An 8206-nucleotide genomic window follows, 5' to 3' on the forward strand; every position below is an offset into this window, starting at 1 on the left:
CAGAGATGAGGACAGAGTCTCTGGCAGCAGTCCAGATCTGTACAGCGGGTCACACGACACTTAGAGATGGTGAGACGAAGGTGTTGACAGCTGATGGCAACCTCTCCAAGGAATATGTTTGACAGCGCAGAGAGGCCTGGCCCAAGAATAAACATCAGAGGAACACAGGTAGCCTGGGCATCTGGCTGTTGGTGTAGAGGTGATTTTAATGTGTGTATGTATGACTTACTGCTCGACCCGTTAATTTATCCATCCAGCTATTCCTATCTCTTCATTCGCTCCTCATTGCCTTCTATCCTGGGCATTGGTCCTGCGGATACAAAGGAGAAAGACAGAGGTCCCTGTCCTCTAGAAGCTCACAGGGTAGTGACGGTGAAACAGAGGTAAACGAGTGATCAGTCCACGCTCAGGTGCTATCGGACAGAGAAGGGCCAGGTGCAATGGGGGCTCAGATGAAGGTCACCAAAGCCAGGCTTGAGGAGAGTAGGGCAGAGGAGAGGAAAGGGATGGAGGAAGAAAAAGCCCCCATGAGGAGCACTGATTATATATCGGTTACTTGTAGCATCTAGGAGTTGCTTTCTGAATCACGCCAACCAGGACCCAAGAATACAAATGGGGAAGTTTTTCCAACTCAGATTATACTGATGGCCTTTCAGTTCAGTTCAGCTCAGTTCAGTCACTCAGTCATGTCCAACTCTTTACGACCCCATGGACCGCAGCATGCCAGGCCTCCCTATCCATCACCAACTCCTGGAGTTTACTAAAACTCACGTCCATTGCATTGGTGATGCCATCCAACCATCTCATCTTCTGCTGTCCCCTTCTCCTCCTGCCCTCAGTCTTTCGCAGCATCAGGGTCTTTTCCAGTGAGTCAGTTCTTTGCATCAGGTGGCCAAAGTACTGAAGTTTCAGCTTCAGCATCAGCCCTTCCAATGAATATTCACGACTGATTTCCTTTAGGATGGACTGGTTGGATCTCCTTGCACTCCAAGGGACTCTCAAGAGTCTTCTCCAACACCACAGTTTAAAAGCAGCAATTCTTCGGCGCTCAGCTTTGTTTATAGTCCAACTCTCACATCCATACATGACTACTGGAAAAACCATAGCCTTGACTAGATGGACCTTTGTTGGCAAAGTAATGTCTCTGCTTTTGAATATGCTATCTAGGTTGGTCATAACTTTTCTTCCAAGGAGCAAGCATCGTTTAATTTCATGGCTGCAATCACCATCTGCAATGATTTTGGAGCCCCCAAAAATATTTCCGCTGTTTCCCCATCTATTTGCCATGCAGTGATGGGACCAGATGCCACGATCTTAGTTTTCTGAATGTTGAGTTTTAAGCCAACTCTTTCACTCTCCTCTTTCACTTTCATCAAGAAGCTCTTTAGTTCTTTTTCGCTTTCTGCCATAAGGGTGGTGTTATCTGCATATCTGAGGTTACTGATGTTTCTCCCGGAAATCTTGATTCCAGCTTGTGCTTCATCCAGCCTGGCATTTCACATGATGTACTCTGCATATAAGTTAAATAAGAAGGGTGGCAATACACAGCCTTGATGTACTCCTTTCCCGGTTTGGAACCAGCCTGTTGTTCCATGTCCAGTTCAACTGTTGCTTCTTCCCGACCTGCATACAGATTTCTCAGGAGGCAGGTCAGGTGGTCTGGTATTCCCATCTCTTTCAGAATTTTCCAGCTTTTTGTGATTCACACAAAGGTTTTGGGCATAGTCAATAAAGCAGAAGTAGATGATTTTCTGGAACCCTCTTGCTTTTTAATGATCCAACGGATGTTGGCAATTTGATCTCTGGTTCTTCTGCCTTTTCTAAATCCAGCTTGAACATCTGGAAGTTCACGGTTCATGTATTGTTGAAGCCTGGCTTGGAGAATTTTGAGCATCATTTTGCTAGTGTGTGAGATGAGTACAATTGTGTGGTAGTTTGAGCATTCTTTGGCATTGCTTTTCTTTGGGATTGGAATGATAGCTGACCTTTTCCTGTCCTATGGCCACTGCTGAGTTTTCCAAATTTGCTGGCATATTGAGTGCAACACTTTCACAGCATCATCTTTCAGGATTTGGAATAGCTCAACTGGAATTCCATCACCTCCACTAGCTTTATTCATAGTGATGCTTCCTAAGGTCCACTTGACTTCACATTCCACGATGTCTGGTTCTAGATAAGTGATCACACCATCGTGATTATCTGGGTTGTGAAGACCTTTTTTGTGTAGTCGTTCTGTGTATTCTTGCCACCTGTTTTTAATATATTCTGCTTCTGTTAGATCCATGCCATGTCTGTCCTTTATTGTGGTCATCTTTGCATGAAAAGGTCCCTTGTTATCTCTAATTTTCTTGAAGAGATCTTTAATCTTTCCCATTCTATTGTTTTTCTCTATTTCTTTACATTGATCACTGAGGAAGGCATTCTTATCTTTCCTTGCTGTGCTTTGGAACTCCGCTTTAAATGGGTATAACTTTCCTTTTTTCCTTTGCCTTTTGCTTCTCTTCTTTTCTCAGTTATTTATAAGGCCCTCTCAGACAACCATTTTGCTTTTCACATTTCTTTTTCTTGGGGATGGTCTTGATCACTGCCTCCTATACAATGTCACGAACCTCCACCCATAGTTCTTCAGGCACTCTGTCTATCAGATCTAATCCCTTGAATCTATTTCTCACTTCCACTGTATAATCATAAGGGATTTGATTTAGGTCATACCTGAATGGTCTAGTGGTTTTCCCTACTTTCTTCAATTTAAGTCTGAATTTGGCAATGAGTTCATGATCTGAGCCACAGTCAGCTCCTGGTCTTGTTTTTGCTGACTGTATAGAGCTTCTCCATCTTTGGCTGCAAAGAATATAATCCATCTGATTTCGGTGTTGACCATCTGGTGATGTCCATGTGTAGAGTCTTCTCTTGTGTTGTTGGAAGAGGGTGTTTGCTATGACCAGTGTGTTCTCTTGGCAAAACTCTATTAGCCTTTGCCCTGCTTCATTCTGTACTCCAAGGCTAAATTTTGCCTGTTACCCCAGGTGTTTCTTGACTTCCTACTTTTGCATTCCAGTCCCCTATAAGGAAAAGGGTATCTTTTTTGGGTGTTAGTTCTAGAAGGTCTTGTAGGTCTTCATAGAATCGTTCAACTTCAGCTTCTTCAGCATTACTGGTCTGGGCATAGACTTGGATTATTGTGATATTGAATGGTTTGCCTTGGAAACAAACAGAGATCCTTCTGTCATTTTTGAGATTGCATCTGAGTACTTCATTTTGGACTCTTTTGTCGACTATGAGGGCCACTCCATTTCTTCTAAGGGATTCTTGCCCACAGTAGTAGATATAATAGTCATCTGAGTAAATTCACCCATTCCAGTCCATTTTGGTTCACTGATTCCTAAAATGTCGACATTCACTCTTGCCATCTCCTGTTTGACCACCTCCAGTTTGCCTTGATTCATGGACCTAACATTCCAGGTTCCTATGCAATATCGCTCTTCACAGCATCCGACTTTACTTCTATCACCAGTCACATCCACAACTGGGTGTTATTTTTGCTTTGGCTCTGTCTCTTCATTCTTTCTGGAGTTATTTCTCCACTGATCTCCAGTAGCATATTGGGCACCTCCTGACCAGGGGAGTTCTTTTTCAGTGTCTTATCTTTTTGTCTTATCACACTGTTCATGGGGTTCTCAAGGCAAGAATACTGAAGTGGTTTGCCTTTACAGAGTAGAAATTTCTCCCTCCTTGCTCGACAACACATAAGTCTGCTTTACCAAAATGTCAAAACAATAGGAATTATTTTATTATTAAAGATGATCTCAATAATCAAATGATTATCACAGTTTTCCCCTGGTGCTCTCGTTTACCACCTCCATTAGCTCAGAAGTCTTCTTTGAAGGCATTTGCGGCATCAGGTCCACCATCTCGGAGGCAGACTCATTCATCACATTGTCAACATCGAATCTGCACTTGTAGATGTCTCTTCTGGTCCAAGTGAAAGGAAAGAACCTATTCTGTTTGGGCTATTGGCCCCATTTTCAGCTTTTAGTAAAGCCATTCTGGGCTTCCCTGGTGGCTCAGAGTAAAGAGTCTGCCTGCAATGCAGGAGACCTGGGTTCAGTCCCTGTGATGGGAAGATCCCCTGGAGAAGGGAATGGCCACCCCCTCCAGGATTCTTGCCTGGAGAATTCCATGGGCAGAGGAGCCTGGCAGGCTACAGTCCATGGGGTCGCAAAGAGTCTGACAGGGCTGAGTGACTAACATAGCAACACAAAGCCATTCTAAATTTGCAAGCGCATTTCCTACCAAAATAGCTTAAAGGTTTTAGCTCTAGGACCTCTGGGCTTCCTCGGCCCCTGCTCTCCAGTGTCTGTTCTTTGCATCTCTTGTCAACAACGTTCCCCTTCCTGCCTCTGTCTCCTGCCTCTGGCCAGGGCATTCTGATAGGCTCTACCTCTACACTTGGGATTTTCTGACTTAGATCCTTGTAGCTTTCCTGTTATCCAATTATATATTCATCCTGAATTCTTCCATACTTTAACTTGACCATGACATTTTTCTTCTTTATCCTCACTTCAATCAATGAAAAGTTTTAAATCTTTCCAAGTCTACCTTTTTCCAGCTCATTTGAAGGACCCCTCTTCTCTCTGGCTTAATGGTTTAATACCCTAGCTATCTACATACTACTCATATACATCATATGTTGACCACCATTGCACATAAAAAAAAATTGTAACTTAAGAAATACTGATACCATCTTGTTGAAATGGAATGGTGATCAATTTGCCAGAAAGCAATTTGGCTGAAATCAGTGCTTTTGTTAATCAGCTTGTCTAGTTTGCCTAAAATTCAACTCATTAAAAAAAAAAAAAAACACCTCTTTATAGCTCTTTAAGAATTTCATTTTATAAAATTATATCTGCCACATATAGTATAGAGGTAATTTTAACCAATTTCTCCCCCAAAAGTATTTCCAATTTAATTTCATATTTTTGATGAATATGCACCATATTTGCATAACTTTATGAATGGTAGAATTATTTTGAATCCTTGAGTAGCTTTTTATACTGATTTTATTTTTAGATATCAGGAAGATTTTTAGCCAGATTTTCTAAAGATCTTATTTTTCAAAGTTTCTTCTCACAATAAATATTTACCAAATCTATATAAAACTTAATTTACATAATTGTTTGTTACCAATAAGCAGCTGGGAAAGAAACCGCTCCTCTCCATTTTACTATCATTTCCAGGAAGAGTATAATTTTCTCCAGGTGTTCATTCTCAGACAAGTTCATGTTCCCAGGTGTCCAGGCTGCCACGTGTTGCTTGGAAAATAGAAAAATAGAAAGAAAAATAGAAGTTCATTCCTGCTGGCCCATTTGTGGGATTTTGGTCAGGTGGACCTAGACTAAAGGCGTAAGTCATTGAGGGTTTTGCAAAGCCTTGAGACCTGTTTAATCAAGTTGAGATAAAAAAGGAAAAAACAGATTTTTCTAAGAATAATATTTTTGGATGGATTTCTAAAGCAGGTGTACAAATTCTCAAGGTTAATTGTCCTCCAAGTACATTTTAATGGGGTTATTTGTGTCCAACTTGATATTTGCTTTACTTACAGCTCTCTTTCATTGTGTTGCTCCTTCCATTGAGCCTCAGTTTCTCCTACAGCATTTCCCAGATTTAGCAGGTCCCCTGGGACTGTGCACAAATGAGTCAGCTTTCCATAGTCTCTTGTTTCTGTGTGCAGGAAATCAAATATGGGGACTCATGAGGAACTTTCAGTACAAGTACGTATGCTGGCCATGGAAATTAATCTTCTGTCATCAGAACAGTGTTGAATTAATATACTTGAAGATATAGCTAAAGAAATGGGCACCATGATTAACAGGGGGATAAAGGGATAAAAAAATATGACCAAGAGATAGGAGGAATAACTCAGTTCAAAATCTGTCCAACAAAATGCCCAGAAGAAATGAATTGTGGAGATGCAATAATCAGGAAGAAATTTCCAGACTTGAATATGTCTGGAGTATGACTGCAGATTGCAGAAGAATTCAAAAACAAAAGTGACTATGTTAAACATCTTAACTTCCAAAATATTGTAGGGAATTTCAGAATGTTAAGAAAAACACCTCTTAAGACATGCATATGCGTGACTGCGTTGCTTTGCTGTTCACCTGAAGCTGTCATGAGATTCTTAATCAGCTGTTGTTCGTCCTGTGCTCAGTGTGTATGTGATTCTTTGTGACCCCATGGACAGTAGCCAGCCAGGCTCCTCCATCCATGGGATTTCCCAGGCAAGAATATCGGAGTGGATTGTCATTTCCTTCTCCAGAGGATCTTACTGACCCAGGAATCAAACTCTTGTCTCCTGCTTTAGCAGTGAACCACCTGGGAAGCCTGGGTATTGATCTCATTAACCTACTGACAACAAAGGGGGCTTCCCAGGGGCACAGTGGTAAAGTGTCTGCCTGCCAATGCAGGAGACACAAGCACAAGTGACGTGGGTTCCATCCCTGGGTGGGGAAGATCCCACGGAGTAGGCAATGGCAACCCACTCCAGTACTCTTGCCTGGAGAATCCCATGGACAGGGGAGCCTGGCGGGCTACAGTCCATGGGGTCACAAAGAGTCAGACACAACTGAGTGGCTGAGTATACACTGACAACAAAAAGTACCTGAAGACAATGTAAGAATGCCTTCAAACTGCTGATTACCTATGGGTTGGGGAGGGCTGGATTGGAGTTTGGGATTAACAGATGTAAACTATTATATGAATATATAGAATGGGTAAACAAGAAGGCCCTGCTGTGTTGAGCAGAGAACTATATTCAATATCCTGTAATGAACCATAGTGAAAAAGGATATAAAAAGAATATAAAAGGGAATGGTTACCCACTCCAGTATTCCTGCCTGGAGAATTCTATGGACTAGGGAGCCTGGCCAGAGAAGGCAATGGCACCCCACTCCAGTACTCTTGCCTGGAAAATCCCATGGATAGAGGAGCCTGGCAGGCTGCAGTCCAAGGGATTGCAAAGAGTCAGACATGACTGAGGAATTAACATATAACTAATATATATTAATATATATATATATAAAACTGAATCACTCTGCTGAACACTTGAAACTAAGACAACATTGTAAATCAACATAAATATAAATTAAAAAAACTTTAAAAATGCTGATTATCTCATCTAATATAGAAAATTATCCACACATATAATAAAAACTCTAGCAAACTAAGGATGAAAGGGAACTTGTTAACTTGACCAAACTATGGTGAGAAAATATCATTTAGTGGAGAACTTTTAGAGAGCACATTCCTTTGAGATGTGGTATTCTTAGACGATTGCTATTACTAATGGTCCTAGTGATTCCGCATGAAAAGAAAAATAAGACTTACAGAATTAGAAAGGAAGGGGTAAATTGTCATTACTCACAGACAGGCTGATTGTCTATGCAGAAAATGCACAAAAGTAACCGACAACATTTTGTATTTAAGCTGTTTATAATGCAAGATCATTGGATAAAATATCACAGAAAATATTAAAAATAAAATTCCATTCACAAGAGAGACAAAACAGTGAAATATCAAAGAAGGAGTTCACAAACTTTTGATGTAGAAAATAAAACTATATTAAAGGACATAGAGAAAAGATTCAAAAAATGCAGAAATCTTCCATACTCTTGAATGTGGTATGATGAAATATTATAAGTATTCTGATTCTAACTTAATTTACAAATCCAATTAAATGCCAATGAAAACTCCAGCTGCATTTTAAAAGAATTCTATATGATATATTTGGAAATTTATGTAATGAAGTTTCCAAAATAGCTAAACCTGCTTTCAAATACAGCAAAGAAAATAAATTTACCTTTCAAGATATCTCGCAAGTATACGTTTTTCTAACCTGCCTGATGGGGAAAGGAACTATTCTCTGTCCAATGTGAATTTTGGTCACTGTTCTTCCAAATTCTTCCTGGATGTATCTTTTCCCAGTCTCAGATAGTTTTCTCCCGTGCCTGTGTTTATCAGTATTCAGCTGAATAGTCAAAGAGGAACCCGGCAAGACTGGTGGAATTCTCTTTCTCTGTGTCCCTTCTCTTCTGTACTCTGGCTTGTGAATTCTAGCTACTTCATCTCTCTTATTTGTGACTCTGTTTCTTTTACTCAAAGAGTGTACCAAACTCTACGTGAGTTTTTTTTTTTTTTTTCAGTTGCA

General features: G+C 40.6%; 1 long non-coding RNA gene across 1 annotated transcript in view; it reads right to left on the reverse strand.

The window, feature by feature from the left end:
* Nucleotides 1-5228: 5228 nt before the first annotated feature.
* The window catches only part of LOC104986326, a 4410-nt gene continuing 1432 nt past the window's right edge, over nucleotides 5229-8206 (reverse strand). Inside the window, exons 2-3 of the long non-coding RNA XR_825023.1 lie at nucleotides 5601-5721; nucleotides 5229-5312 (exon numbers count right to left, since the gene is read on the reverse strand). This is a non-coding gene — a long non-coding RNA (uncharacterized LOC104986326). The remainder of the gene's footprint in view (nucleotides 5313-5600; nucleotides 5722-8206) is intronic.

This window comes from Bison bison, unplaced genomic scaffold, assembly GCF_000754665.1.
Source record: "Bison bison bison isolate TAMUID 2011002044 unplaced genomic scaffold, Bison_UMD1.0 scf7180017864067, whole genome shotgun sequence".
In the NCBI taxonomy this organism is placed as follows: domain Eukaryota; kingdom Metazoa; phylum Chordata; class Mammalia; order Artiodactyla; family Bovidae; genus Bison; species Bison bison.